This window comes from Ambystoma mexicanum, chromosome 1p (genome assembly GCF_040938575.1).
Source record: "Ambystoma mexicanum isolate Mex_15411 chromosome 1p, UKY_AmexF1_1, whole genome shotgun sequence".
Lineage (NCBI taxonomy): Eukaryota > Metazoa > Chordata > Amphibia > Caudata > Ambystomatidae > Ambystoma > Ambystoma mexicanum.
Genome location: NC_090921.1, coordinates 1,231,467,764 through 1,231,482,086, shown reverse-complemented (window position 1 = coordinate 1,231,482,086; position 14,323 = coordinate 1,231,467,764).

Below are 14,323 nucleotides of genomic sequence, written 5' to 3'. Positions count from 1 at the left end.
ATATGCCTATCGTCAATTTTGGGTTTTTTTTGGGTTTAATACGTCGAGTGGAAGCAAGAAAGAAGGCTTTGGGCCTAGGATCTATGTGACCCACAAACTTTTTCCTCTTCTAATTTTTGGAACATTTGAAGGCTGAACAGTTCATCCTCATCTCTTTCATCATCAGGCTGATGAACACACACTGTTTCATCCTCTTCATCATCACAAGGTGCTGCAGTGACTGTGGAGTTTGAGTTGCGGCCCCGGTGTTCCATGCTGGGGTGCCTGTGCGCTCAGACTCATGAGTGACACTGAGGACCAAGGTGGCGCAGCGGCAGTTCAGTGGCCTCCTCCACCCCCACCACGTGTGCCACCTCAGGGGCAGCTTGTGCAGCAACCTCCACTGGTTCAGGCGGCTCCTCAAGGTCTTCCACTTTTGGTACAGCCAGCGGCGGTGCCCATTGCTCCACAAAACCTTCTGGTCATGGCCCAGGTGCGCACCCAGGCGGCTCTGCAGCCCATCCCCGAGTTTGATGTGTCGGGCCCACCATCTAGCCTAGGGCCCAGATGGAGAAGGTGGGTGGACCGTCTGGACATGTACTTTCGAGCGGCCCAGGTGGTGAATGATGACACCAGGGTGGCAACCATGCTGTATTCGACAGGACCGTCCGTGCAAGAGATTATTGAATCGCTGCCGCCTGGGGATGGATCATATGGTCAGGCGAAGGCTGCCCTGCAGGCTTACTTCTTGCCTCTTGCCAACGCGGACTATGAGCGTTTTGTGATGCTATCGGCCAAGCAGAAGGAAGATGAATCTATGGACTCATTCTATGGCCGCCTGAGGGGTCTCTCCTTAGCCTGCGCCTGGGGGGATGCAGAGGACATGATTAGGACAATGCTCATCCAGGCATGTTCATCAGGCAAACTCAGGCGCCAGGTGCTACGAGAACCAGGCATCACGCTCCAGCGCATCCTTGAATTGGGGAGGTGCCATGAGGTGTCAGAGGCGAGAGCAACCAAGATGGAGGCATGGTCGCGCCCCATCAAGACTGAGGAGGTATGTGCAATGTGGCACGGCGGCAGGGGTGTCAGAAGGCCTGGAGGTGTTCTCCGAGAGAGGGCCGGAAGGGCAGGGGAGATTTGCATAAAGTGTGGATACGACCTGCCCCACCCAGCAGAATGCCCGGCGGCAGGAAAGACATGTGGGCGGTGTGGCTTGCCAGACCATTTTTCCAGGGTATGCAAGGCGGCAATGCCTGTGCTGGTACCAAGAGGCCCTGGGCGGGCAAGTTTCACCCTCCAGGGTCGGCCGCCCAACGTCGCTCAGGTGGATCAGAGCAAGGAGGATGCCCAGGTGGAGGAAGTGGAGGAGGACGAGGAAGAAAATGTGTTCTTTGTCTCGAGTGTGGGGGTCCTGAAGAGTAAGAACAGGAGACAGCCCATGTGTGTAATCGAGGTGAATCTATCTCCCATTCCGGTCCTCGTGGACACTGGGGCATCCGTCAATGTAATGGCACGGGGACATTATCATTATGATGTTATGGACCAACCCCCCAAGTTTGCTGCACCAAGGGCCCGCATTTTTGCTTTTGGTGGTCGTCACCCTATTCCCCTGGACGGTGCGTTTGTGGCCAAGGTGGAGCATGATGGCTCGCAAATTAAAGCACGGTTCTATGTGACACCTGTGAGCTCCAACACGTTGCTGAGCTGTGCTGCAGCGGAGGCCCTAGGTATTGTCACTTTTGCTTATTCTGTCTACTTGGAGGACATAAATGACCTGTTAGAGAAATATGCAGCACTGTTCAAGGGAATCCAACAGATGGTGGGGGAACCTGTGAGACTACACATTGACGATTTGGTGCAGCCCATTGCCCTGAAGCATCGGCGGGTGCCGTTTCACCTTCGAAAACAGGTGGATAAAGAGCTGGATAGCCTGGTGGATCTGGACATAATAGAGAAGGTGGAGGGCCCCACCCCCTGGGTGTCCCCCATAGTAGTGGTACGAAAACCCAAGCAGCCCGACGCTGTCAGGATCTGCGTTGACATGAGGCTCCCAAACAAGGCCATCAGGAGAGAAAGACACCTCACCCCGACGATAGACGACATCATTGCAGAGGTACAAGGTGCTTGTTTCTTCTCGAAATTGGACCTCAGGGCGGGGTATCACCAGGTTGTCCTCCACCCCGAGTCGAGATATATCACCACCTTTACCACACATAGGGGCTCTACCGTTACAAGAGGCTTAGTTTTGGTGTCTCTTCGGCGGCTGAGGTATTCCAGAACATAATCCGGGGTGTCCTAGCGGACTTGGAGGGTGTTCTGAATATAAGCGAGGACATCTTGGCAAAGACATTTGAGAGACTGCAGTCCTTGGGCCTCACCCTGCATAAGGAGAAGTGTGAATTCCTCCAACCATCCATAGAGTTCTTTGGTTTTGTGTTCAAGGAGGGGGGAGTGTCTCCTGATCCCAAGAAGGTGCAGGACATAAAGAAGGTGCACCCTCCGGAGTCTGTGTCTGAGGTACGGAGCTTCCTGGGCATGGTTACGTACTGTGGACGGTTTATCAAGAATCTTGCCTCCAGGTTGGAACCGCTCAGGGCACTAACGAGAAAGGACACGATCTGGAACTGGGGCCCACTGGAACAGGCCGCGTTTGACGATATCAAAGGCACCCTGGCAGCCGAGGACACCATGTCCTTCTTCGATCCCATGTTACCATCGGAGATCATTGTTGAAACCAGCCCGTTCGGACTGGGCGCCGTCCTGACCCAGGTAGACCCGGATGGGGGTGTCCGCCCGGTGGCCTACGCCAGCAAGGCCCTGTCAGAGGCGGAACAACGATACTCACAATTTGAGTGGGAGGCACTGGCGGTGCTCTGGGGATGCCGGCACTTCCGACTCTATGTCCTTGGATGCCCGGTGACGGTCGTGACGGACCACAAACCATTGCTGCCCATCCTGGCGGGGTCATCTTCCAAGCCACCCGCGCGGATTGAAAGATGGATGCTCGCCTTGCTGGAGTATGGGGTCACTCTAATCCATCGGCCTGGGGCGAACAACGCGGCCGATTACCTCTCCAGACACCCGGGGGCACCCGGCAGAGGAGACCCGGACACGTGCACTGAGGAGGCCGAAGACCATGTCCGGGTGGTAGTGGAGGCGGCGACACCGAGTGCCATGCCTCTCCAAGAACTGGAGGTGGCGGCAGCCGAGGATGAGTGCTTTAACATTCTGAAGCAGTCCATGCAGCACGGCTCTTGGAAGTCGGTGCTGGAGGCGCTGGCAGGGCGCACGCAGGAGGCCAGGACTGTGCTGGCACAGCTATGGAAAGTCCAGGAAGAACTATCATTTTCAACGTCCGGGCTCCTGCTCAGGGGTGACTGGATTGTGGTGCCCCAGTCGAAGGTGGGTGATGTGATCGCGCTGGCACATCGTGGTCACCAGGGTGCCCCTAAGACCAAGGCCCGCCTAAGGCTGAAGGTGTGGTTTCCGGAACTCGAGCGCAAGGTGGATGACTTCGTGGCGGCCTATGTGTGGTGCCAGGTGGCTTCTCCACTACAGCGAGAGCCGGAGATAGAGGCGATGCCTCGCGGGACGCGACCATGGGAGGTCGCCCATGCGGACTTTGGCTCCACCACGATGGGCACCCACTTCTTGGTAATTGTTGACGAGTATTCCAGATATCCAGAGGTGGAGTTTGTGGATTCAGTAGCATTCGAGCACGTTGTGGTTGTCGTGGAGAAAATATTTGCAGCCCATGGATTCCCTCAGACGTTGTGCTCGGACAATGGCTCACCATTCCAGAGCGACCGCTTTTCAGAGCTGTTGGAGAGCTATGGGGTGGTGCACAGGAAAATCACTCACCTGTGGCCAAGGGCCAATGGTGAAGCTGAACGGCTCATGAGGACCCTCAATAAGACCTTTAGAATTGCCCAGGGGCAGGGACAGCCATTGCAGAGAACATTGTACCAATTTCTGAGGGTCTATCGCACCACGCCCCACGCATCCACCGGAGTGGCCCCGGCGGAGGCCCTGTTTAGGCGTTGCCTGCGTGGGCTGCTACCCGGAGTGGGGGAGAAGGAACCGGGCGTGATCGATGATCGGACCGAAAAGCATGGATCGAGCAGGAAAATGCTCGGAGAGGGCTTCGCCCACAACGACTGGAACCAGGGGACGAGGTCCTCATTCGCAACGGACATCCACATGGAAAGCTCTCTCTGCCCTATGAGCCAGAACCGCTGGACGTTGTCGCGGTAAAAGGGTCCATGATAACTGCCTCAGAAGGCCGGTCTGCGGTCACTCGGAATGTCAGCTTCTTCAAGAAAATACGGGATCCAAGAACTGACCCGCCTCCTGAGCCCGACCCCGGTGAGCTCCCAGAGGACACTGATGAAACACCGGGCCTGCCTGAGTCTTCAGCCAGACCAACACCTGTGGACAGATCACCCGTGCCCGAGGTGAGCAGGAGGTACCCCCAGAGGGCTGGGCGAGGGAAACCTGCTCGCCTCACCGATTACGTACTTGGACATTTGGCCGAACACTGTAGTGGTAATCACTGTTGAAGTAAGGGGACCCGGGTGGCTTTTAATAAAGGGGTGTTTCCGACAACGGGGAATGTTAAAATGTTATTGTTATGGTGTATCGTGTGCAGTGCATAGTTCTAGTGTGTGTTGTTTGTTCTCCTGGAAAAAGGAGGAGTGTGGCGCTGCCCGATGACGGGCACGCACGCGGCGGCGTGACGTTGCACGCCGCTGCGTGCAGCATAAATAAACGGGGCGTTTCCCGGCCGCGCAGAGCGACCGGGAAGCCCAAACAGTAAGGACGTGTGTGAGGTGTCGTCCTTGCTAGTTGGGGGCTACGGGACTCCTTGCGATGCATCTCGAACTTTTATCTATTCACGGCCAGACTTAAAACTCATGTTTGTTTAAATTCTGTGCTTGCCGATCTGCATCAGCCAGCGCCTTGATGTCTTTGGTGATTTTTGTTGCGCTATACGAATGCTGACAGATAGATGAATAGGTTGATACATCTGGGGAAAAAATAAGGGTTTGGGCATGTGAGTAAGTGGGCAGGGGATCAGGAAGCAGTTGAGAACAATAGTGCTAAATGAAAACATGTTTGATTGGGCAAGGGGACTTAGAGGGTAAGAAAGAGAATGATTGATTGGAAAGGCTTGGTTGGCAGGGCTATGGTGGTGTACGGTATTGGGGTGGCATACGGCCTTCAGATCCCCCTCTCCCTCGATGCAAAGGGGTCTATGTTTTGTAATTGCCCATGTGAGGGTGCTCTGAAATAAAGCACGAGGTGGCGTCGCAGTAGCAGCACAATTAAACAGCGTCATAACAGAGCGAAAAATATACTGGCATAGCTCTCAACTCACACGCTTTTGGCGGGTGTCACCCGCCTTGTAAACAGCTGACTCACCCGCCAAGCCTCATGCACGCCCATTCGTTTCAATGGGCCTCTCACCCGCCAAAAATAAAATTGTGTGTTTTCACCCGCCTTTGCGACATACATGGTTAAGAGCTAACTGGCAAGACTCAAAGTTTGAGAAATGTATTCTTCAAAGTGTGCAAGTTTGAATACTCATCACTTGGACTTAAATTAAGTTATGCGGTCGCAGATGACTATGCGGTCGCAGATGACCCCCGGATTAGGCTACATCCATTGAGATGAACGCAGGCGACCAACCTCGTTAACGTGCTTGTGGTTACAGGTTAGGGAGGTCAGGCAAATAATTGTTCTGTTGTGGCAGCAGGCACACATGACTCCGCTCAATTAGGCCTCTTCAGCTTCTCTTCTGGCATGACAAAGAAGAGGATGCATAGAGGGAGCAGGAAGAAGCACACTTTAAATGCCTTATCAGCAAACGAGGCTCGTGACACCCAGTCATCACGCGAGCAACGCTGCACATTTCTGTGGTGATAATGACAACAGGAAGGTTAGAGTTCAAAGGGTCGGTCACAGAGGGAGCTGGGTAACATGATAACGTAATAATACAGCCGCCATGTTTATTTATGAGACCGCTTTTCTGGCTTATTATTGCACATTTGCTCCCCCAGTCCCACCTTCTTCGCATAGACACAGTTACACATTCTACTTGCTGTCAGCAGCGAGCGAGTGGGGGAGGAGTACTAAGTGAGAGGGTGGCAGATAATGAGGGTGAAAGAGCGGAGAAAGGGGGATAGAGGAGAAAACTCTAGGATAGAGAGAAGGGCGGAGTGAGAGAGCTATAGGGAGAGAGAGAGAACAGGAGAGAGAAGATTTATGGGGAATTGCTTTCTGTAATATCGAGCGTCATGGCACTTAAATAATGGTTTGCCATGCACTAGTTAAAGGCAAACTCATTTGCCCCTACGAAGTTGTTTGGCTTCTCCTCTTAGTTGAGTTTAAAGGCACACCTCACTTACCTGCTGTTTTGTATTGTTACAACAGACAAAGGCAGGCAGTGAATGTCCTTTTCACACTGGAAGGATTAGGGCAGGAACAGAAGTAACGTGATGAAGATCTGCAGGCGGTGTAATGCAGATTACTGGCACAGGAAGTAATCTCCTCTTGTGATCTTGATCCTCTTCCATGTCTTATCTATTGATGAATAGGGAAGGATTAAAGTCAAACTTGACTTTCATCAGTGCAGCCTCCTTCCATGTAGCATACAAGGTATGCAGACAAGTGGGGGAATTGATTGAACCATCAATGTAAATCAAACAGCACCTCAATAGGATACTGCAAGGGACTGCAACATGTGGATCTCCAGAGGTTTTAGACTACAACTCCCATGATACATCACCTTTGACTATGCTGGCTTGGGCTGATGGAAGTTGTAGCACGAAACATCTGGCGAGCCAAAAGCAGCAAACCCCTGGGATACTGACTCGAATACGCAGAACTGAAACTCATCAAAGTCAGGTCTCCCACACCTAACCTTCACTGTTGGCTGAAGGTATGGAAGCAAACCCACGTGGCTACATTGGAGATGTCCCTCAATGGCATTCCATAGGTGACTGGCCATGAGGTCAACAATCTGCTAGCAGAGCAACCTGTATGAGATATCCCTTTCAGCCAATTCATCGACTTGAGGCCCAACTGTATCTCCCTAATGAGTTTACTGTGGCCTGGGGTGTTGCTAGGTCTGGAAAAGATCTGGGGCTACTCTAATGTCAGGACGGACAGGACTTGGGGCTATCTAGCCTTTTTGTTGTAGCCCTAAGCTTCTGTCCAGGGCGACAACCAAATGATGCAGGGCTATAGCCCTCTCAGCCCCCCCCCCCCCTCCTAGCGATGCCTCTGACTATGGATAATTTATGTAACTCCCAAGGGATTTCAGATGTATGAGCAGGTGGTTCCACACAAACAAGTACAATGTACATTTCTGCTGGCAACAGGGCACCCAGGAGGTACTGGAAAACAACTGTTTATTCGGGCTCTGCAAGACACAGGTGGAAAGGCATGTATTGCTACATTTGTGTTTATAATCATGCTAAACTGAAACAGTTTCTTTCTAGGCCTCTGTGTCATGGGGATAGTACTCCATCTCTTTTAAATGCATCTATTGATTATTTGTAAGGTCCAGCTGCCAACGCAGTTGCTTCAAAGCGTCCCATTTATTTTTATTTTATTGTTATTATTGAATATAGCTGGAATTACATCAACTTTTTCAATTTATAAATAGTAATGATTTCATAAGCATAAAAACGAGAAAAGGTAAATCATATTCACGGTAGAAAAAGACATTCATATAGATTCACAGGTTGACAAAATATTTTCACAATAGGATAAAATGATTACAAACACATTTATCATTGTGAAGATAAACAATGTGACACAATTTTCATTCCATGTTCAAAGCCTTTAAAAAGTTAATGGTGGCAATTATTAGGCTCATGCATTCAGTTGTAGCCAAGGCGGCCCATCTATTTCTAGGGTCAATTTGTGCAAAATACGCAAAATGATTAACAAAATGAGAACTTCTCAAGCTCGTGAGGGCTGGACAATCCAATATTATGTGTTGCAGAGTTTCGACAATCGCTGCATTTTTACAAAACCTACACCAATTGAGGTTCTGGGGGAATTTGCTTTCTTCTTGTTTTAACCTCACGAGTGGGCCAAATGTTGAACCGCAACCGTAGGATAGCAGTTCTAATAGCAGCAGATGGAGCCAAACATAAGTAGGAAGCAGTATATATAATAGCGTCCCAGTTGAAAAAGCTGTGAAGAGCAAGGAGGATGGGGAAGGAGAGGTGGGGGACCGGACATTCAAGCCTTGAAGATTCAAGACAGCTTAAGGGCCAATGGGAGGGAGAAGGGAGAAGGTAATTAAAACCAAGTGAAAGGAAAACAGTACATGGAACAAGACAGTACAAACCTGCAGGTGCAAGGGGGAGCCAATGGCCACAGCCCAGACGAGCTGCGAGCATGTGCATCTAGAATAGCGGTAGGGATGGCAAACAGATAGATTTATTGAGATTTCAAAGGCTCATATCTTGGGCCAGCACGTGAGAGTCACAAGGGATGTTAAAGTGAAGTGTCCTTAGTCATTTCCTAAACAATAGATGTCTGTCCAGTTGCCTCAATGCGATTCCAGAGGGAGGCTCCAGCAGTGGTCAACATACTTCCACCAAATGTAATTTTTCTTAAGAGTGAAGCACAGAGAAGGAGTATGAGTTTGAAGACGTCAACACCCTGTAAGGGCAATATTGAACAACATTTATTCCATTTGTAGACGCCAATCCTCCAATCCAATAGTCTAGGTGGATAGTGCACAGTTTTTTAATATAATTATTGTTTGTTGGTTTTAAAGCCAGGATCACAACACCATACATACAATATACTTTCTCAGCAAGGAAAACAGATATCAACACCATTGTGGGTGCCTGCATTACTAAAGCATACAAATAAACAATATAACTCATAGATGAAGACAGTGGCATCAGAGTAAACAGCGCAGAGTGGCACCCCAGTCCGTTCCCAGAACTTTGGCCATTGCAAGGGGCATATTTTGGGAGTGCTACAAAGTAAGAACATTTTGGAGAGGAATTACTGAGGTGATCAATAGAGTGTTGAAAGAAGAAAATTAATTTAATTTTGATACATTAATTCTGGGAGAGGATACAGATTTGGATGAACTAAGGTATCACCAAATTACATCGATTTTTAAGGGAGCATTGACTGCAAAAAAGATAATTATGCATAATTGGAAATCGGTTGTGTTCCCAACAACGAAATTACGGATGGAGGAAATGTACTCAATTTGTAACATTGAAAGAGTTGTGATGGCCATGCAGAAAAAAAGAGTCCCTGTTTGATAAAATATGGGTTAGTTTCCTGAGTTTGGAATCAGATAAATCTGGTAAAGATAGGGAAGATATGCCGGATATTAAGATAAGTAAACATTTTTAATTTCTCAACATTTGAATGTAATTACATTATTATTCATAGCATGAAAGTATATTTAACAATGTGTTTGAAATTCTCCTTTCAGGGTGGTTTGTATTCTTTTTTTTTCTTTTTTCTTTTTTCTCTTTTACTCCATCCTCTTGTCCTCAAACGTTAGTTTAGCTTCTGGATTTGTGATTGTTTTTAAGGGGATGGGGGAAGAAGCATCACTTGATTTCATTGTATTGTATTGTTTATGGATAGGCTGTTTTCATTGAATGTACTTTACAATGTATTTGTAAGATGGTAAAATGAATAAACTAATTTACAAAAAAGAGGGCACATTTATAATCTTGGTTTTTCATTCATCTCTCAGAGGCTCCAATTGTTACCCATCTGTTCCATATTTTGAAGCATTTTTGGGCACCCCATCAAGACCTATACATTCTCATGTCAGTATGCATGCCACGATTAATACCCTCCCTCCAAATATTAATGTTTGTTAGCTTGTGCAGACCCCATTGGGCAACAATAGCTATTTTTGCTTATATACCAGTGGTTGACACAACCCATTTTTCATTGTGTGGCAGTTCACTGAACCCCATATACTCAATACCAATAATTTGGCATCAATCTCAATCAGTTGATCAAGGACATTTACATTTGTGTTACAAATCTTATTTCCCAGTGGTTGGATATTATCTCAATTCGGCCAATTATAACAAGGTACTCCTTTCCTTGGGAGCCTGAGGAATGTCAATGATTCATCTCTATCCATCTGTTATAGTCGATCCCTGGAGTAATAACTTCAATACAATATTTTGAGCTGTACAAGTTTACACCTACAGGAATAAATTGCCTCCCTGGAACCCATTAAAGCCTCTCTCCATTGTCTGTGTTCAAAGTAGCTGATCCGCCTCCTCCACCCATCTTCCCTTCAGCCTGGTAAGAGGTTAAGCACTAAACTTAGAATCAACTGAATGAAATCTGGATATTGTTTTTTCTCACAACCCTCACAGTATATTTTCCACAAGCTGAGAACTATTAAGCCAGACATAAAAGCCCCCAAGCTGAGTTCTAACGGCATGAGATACTGAAGATATCTAAAGACATCATGTCCCTGTAGTGGAAACCTGTCACTTATATTTTTAAACAACAGAATATGACCATTCACAAATAACTCATTCATTGTAATGATCCATTTGGCCTTCCACTTTTAGTCACTTTCCAATTACAACTCTTCTGGGATATCTGTGTTGCCTCAGATGAGAGCTTCTGCAATTGCAATATGCAGCTCTGCAGATGTTTTGGACTACAACACCCTTGATCCCTCACCATTGAGTATGCTGGCTAGGGCTGATGGGAGCAGTAATCCAAAACATCTGGATGCACAAACAACCTGTGTCACGGCTGAAGCTAGATGCGACCAACAACATTTTCCGTAAAATACAAATCGGGGCATGCGTTCCCCCATGAACATCTCTCCAATCTTAAATGAGATTAATCCCCATTCTCGTGTATCCAGTTATTAGCTGAGACTCCCAATAATAATTCTTGACATCCAGTAACCCCTATACTCCACCCTCCCACATTGAACCATACAAACTGTGACGGGCAATCCTAGGATTCTTGTTATTCCTCAGGAGCTTTCCCAGTATTGGTTCAATCCGATCAACATCTTCTGTGGATATGTATTTTGGTGTAATCTGCAAAATATACAAATACTGGATCAAGGTAATCATTTTCAACATTGTAGCATTCCCAACAGAGAAAGCAGTTGAGTGGGCCAGTATTTAACGCTTCACAGAAACCTGTGTGGAGACATCTAAATTGTGAAGTCTGGCCTCCTAGAGGCACACACGTATCATATACAATTCATAACAGACAGTAGTCGGGGGTAGCTGCCGACCCCTATAATGGGACCTATTTATCTCATCTAATTTTCAACTCACTAAAATGTCCACATTCCAGTGGTATAACTACGATAAGAGAACCAGAAATTTGGGGATCCCCTAGATATATCAAATGTCACCTGTGTAAAGTGAGGCACTGTTCTCGTAGCCCTGCATCCCATCTAAAACCCTTCAATAATCTGTCCCATGTGTCCATTCAGCCAAGGGCTCAAACACAAATATAAACAGTAGGGGGTGTAGGTGACAGCTTTGACATTTTCCACATTGTAAACGGGAGGTTCTTGACAACTGGCCATTAATGTCCACCCTTATCATCGAATTTATGCAGGTGATAGCAATTGAGTGCATACTATACCGTTTTCACTGAAGCCCATTTTCCTCAGCACATCCCACAAAAGGGCATAATCCACAGAATCAAAGGCCTTTTCAGAGTCTCAATCCATGATTGCTATAGGGCCCTCAGTTGATGCTGCTTTACAGTAGCGGTGAATATCATCCTAAGATTAATTCTAGTGGACTTCCCAGACGAAAAACACTTTGGTCAAAGTGTATAAGATGGGACGTAAGCTCCTAAAGCCTGTCCGTCAGAATCTTTGGCAATTCCTTAGATTCCAAGTTTATTAATGAAATAGGGCACTACAAAGACCACTGCTTATTTGGTTTATTCCTCTTGGGGGGAAGCAGCACTGTGTTATGTTATGTTGATTTATACCATGCACTGCTACCATCTGCATGGTCTCGAGGTTCACGTGACTCTGTAAGTAAGTGGGTGGGGTAGGTTAGTGAGGGAAGAGGGATAGGATTGAGGTTGTGCTCTTCTGTTGATGCCCGCAGAGCCAGGAGAAACTGCCATCTGTGCATATCTGCTTTCTGAGTGTGCTTTGATTGAATGTAGTGGACTTTTTGTGTCAGGAGGGGAAAACGTCCAGTGTCTGGGTTGTTTGTTGTTTTCTGGCTGTTTGTTCTTGTGGCGGATGTGTGGCTTTTTGTGTTTTCTGTGTAGTATGGCTAACCCTTTGGGCGTGTGTGGTACATGGGAGAAATGCAGAATAGGTGCAGGGTGCAGGGGGAGGTTAGCAGTCAATATTGTGGGGTAGTTATATTACTGGTTCCAGGATCCGTATTGTCCTATGGTTGCCTTGTGCCTGCATATGAGTTGTGGGAGGTGCCTGTTTTTAAGATTGTCTCTGTTAATTGAATAGCCAGGTTTTCAGTAATTTTCTGAAGGTTAGGTGATCTTCTGTCATTCTTATTTCCCTCGATAATGAGTTCTGTAGTTTGGCTATCAAACGGAAGAATGCCGCTCCTCTGAATTTCCTTTTCTCATAGTGTTTTGTTTCGATTTGGACATTGTTGCTCGATTTTAGGTTTCTTCCTGGTTGGTAGGAGGGCGCCTGGAAAGTTATCAGAATCCAAGTTTTCGCAGGCTTATGTGCCTGCCATCCAGCGCCCCTGGGGATGCGAAGCGACATGAACTGGCGCTTGTCAACATCACCCAGTTGGCTGAGCAGCGGTTTTTGAAGTTCATTTTGAAGCTTCAATTTATCACACGCACAAATACTAACCTTGTTGCTGCATTGAGGAACACATATCAACAGTCAAGTAAAGGTTGCAACAGCTCGTACAAAAGAGTGACTTGTTTAATGAAAAACTGGAAGCTGGCAGATGGGGCAGTTCAGGGTGCACAAACTTGCAACCCGAGCTATAGCCTAAAAAAAGAGTGGCTGAGTTGGAATTGGCTGAATTTCATGGCAGAATCATTAAGATGTCTTTATTAAAACAGTATATGCTTGCTCCCATGCACATTAAGTGGCCAATGTCGATCGCTACGCTAGTAAAGCTCAATTCTCATGAATTTTTCTGATATGTGATGATTGCTCGATTAAATTTATGGTATGATATGATGTGGCATTTATAATGCGCCTGTACACAAGTGTTTCTTGGAGTGACAAGATAAGGAGGGGGAAACAAGGGAGGACAGAGGGAGCCCCCAGCCGAGGAGATAGAGCTGCCCCCAACTCTCTGCTTGGAGAAGCGTCTGACCCTCAGAGAGTTGGCGGTTGATGAGCAAAGAACTCGAGAAGGAAGATGTTTTGGAAGGGAAAGTTGGAGCTAGAGCTGTCTCAGGCTCCAGAAAGCCTTGTGGACAATGAATAGGGTCTCGAAGTTGATCCTTGCAGCCACGCAGAGCCAGTGAAGAGATTTCAGAGATGGAGAGATATGATCCCTGGGCTTGACGCCAAGGACAAGTATTGCAGTCCTGTTCTGGATAAATTGTAAAGGTCGAAGAGTAGAGGCAGGATTTTTTAGAGATGCTGTTGCGATAGTCCAGCCTAGAGAGGACCAGAGCTCTGGAGATAGTGAGCTTCTGGGGGAAAGAGAGAAAAGGAAGAATACCTCTGAGGAGTTCACCTCCTCAGAGGTATTCTTCCTTTTCTGATAGTTTGACTTCTTAGAGACGTCAGAGATGTGAGGAGAGAAGGAGAGGGTGGAGTTGAAGATGACACCAAGGTTCTTAGCCTCACAGGAAGGAGCAGGAAGAGGGCACAGAGTGGGCGGCCAGAGAGAGAGAGAGGAAAGGAGTGAGCGGGTGTCCCAATGAGGAGGATCTCAGTTTTACTGGCATTAAGGCAGAGATCATTGGTGTAATACCATTCCTGAATTGCTGCCAGACAGTCTGGTATGAGAGAAGAAGCAGAGGTGGCTGAGGAGAGCCTGAAAGAGAGATGAGTGTCATCCACATAAGCATAGACAAGGGTGGCTTTGGGTGATTGCGCTAGCCTGAAAAGTAGTATTCTCTTGTCAGAAGTACATAGACAGAGTCCAATTATTCTCCAATATAGATTCACACAAATATCTTGATGTGCTCAATAAACTGCATTTTTTATTCATGTATGCATCAAGGTCCAGTCTTTCAGCCTACACCTGTTTCAACAAAGGTGTCTATCAAGGCAAGGTTGGTCTTAAATTGGCAAGGTTGGTCTTAAATTAGGGGCTAATGGTGAAAATGTTCATAGTTTGGGCGAGTCAAATATTAGAGCTTTTCGGGATGGTTA